The sequence below is a fragment of the Phascolarctos cinereus genome, unplaced genomic scaffold (assembly GCF_003287225.1).
Source record: "Phascolarctos cinereus isolate Bilbo 61053 unplaced genomic scaffold, phaCin_HiC Scaffold_4;HRSCAF=312, whole genome shotgun sequence".
In the NCBI taxonomy this organism is placed as follows: Eukaryota; Metazoa; Chordata; class Mammalia; order Diprotodontia; family Phascolarctidae; genus Phascolarctos; species Phascolarctos cinereus.
In genome coordinates, this window is record NW_027555847.1 from 533,489,824 (window position 1) to 533,491,217 (window position 1,394).

Here is a 1,394-nt window from a genome sequence, read left to right on the forward strand (position 1 = left end):
TGTTTGCCTTATCAGAGGAAGAAAGGGGAAGGAAGGAGGGAGATAATTAACTCAAAATTAGAAAAAATAAAATTGCTTTTATGTATAATTGGGGAAAATAAAATATTAAATCAAAAAAGAAAGTAATGTGTTAGATTAAAAAAAGACAGAAATTAATCTATTTTAGATTTGCTAAAATCTGAGAGTAGGAATATATTTCACTGTCTATCTGGTCCACACCATGTCTGCTTTAAAACACCCCTTAGAAATTCACATTAAGTTCTTACTTGTAGCATGGGGAGGGGACAGAACCTGGGCAGGGAAAGTGAATGATTGTCAGGCCTGAGATTTGGGGAGTCAAAGGGAGTGGCCTCAGCAGAGATGTCAGGGCCCTTAGTTACCATCACCATCACCTACAACAATGAAAAACATAACATTCAAGTTGTAGCACATCAAGGAAACAATGAACCAACCCTTCAAGATATGGCTCTTCTTATTGAACAAGCTGCTGGATTTCCACCTCCTTTTCAGAAATTAATATATAAAGGAAAATCTTTAAAAGAAACAGAACAGCCATTGTCAGCACTTGGAGTGAAAAATGGTTGCAGAGTGATGTTGATTGGGAAGAAGAACAGTCCAGAGGAAGTGGTGAATTAAAGAATAAAGAGACTTGGAGAAGTCAGTGGAAAAGATTGCAGATCAACTAGTAGGTGTTAATGAAAAACTTATTGGTATCCAGAAGAGTTTTTTAGCCAAGGACTTGTGAGCTGAAGCCCTCAAAAAAACTTGATAAGAGAGTAAAAGGACTTTTGAGCAGTTTATGAAGATCTTGTAACAGATTGGTTCATTAACTTACAATAACTGCCAGGTCTTTCTTGATGAGCAGGATTTCCACTCCTCAACTCCCTCCTGTCCAACTCTCTTCCATTGCTGCCTATGTCCAAAAGTGACAGGAACCATTTCACCAGGATATCTGTCGACTCTTCCAGAAATTTTCAAAGACTAGAGACTGAAAAGAAAGAGCCTGTTGGAAAAGGTTCAGGCCTTCCTAGTTCAATGTGACACTGTTGAAAGAACTATTGGACAAGAAGTAGATAAACCATAATACAAAAATCTAGCCCTGGCTGAATGAGTGTTCTGTATAAATTAGAGAGTATGAGTGCTCAGAACATAAAGAAAAAGTTTACTCTATCTTGTAACACATACCTACCTTTTAGATTCATGCCTGGTTTTACTGGTACCAATTGTGAGTTGTTTTCTAAATATCAAATTTATTCCTCAAACCCATTCTCCATAGGTCCTGACTTGTTTTGTGTGTCCTGATCCTACAAATTAATTCTTTTTAAAATATTATTAATTTATTTTGATTTATCAGCAATCACTTACATATGCTTTTGAGTTTAAAATTTTTCTCC

At 36.2% G+C, this 1,394-nt stretch overlaps 1 pseudogene; it reads left to right on the plus strand.

Moving 5' to 3' along the window:
• Nucleotides 1–360: 360 nt before the first annotated feature.
• On the plus strand, nt 361–1,111 carry LOC110207759 (BAG family molecular chaperone regulator 1-like; annotated as a pseudogene).
• The last annotated feature ends 283 nt before the right edge of the window (nt 1,112–1,394 follow it).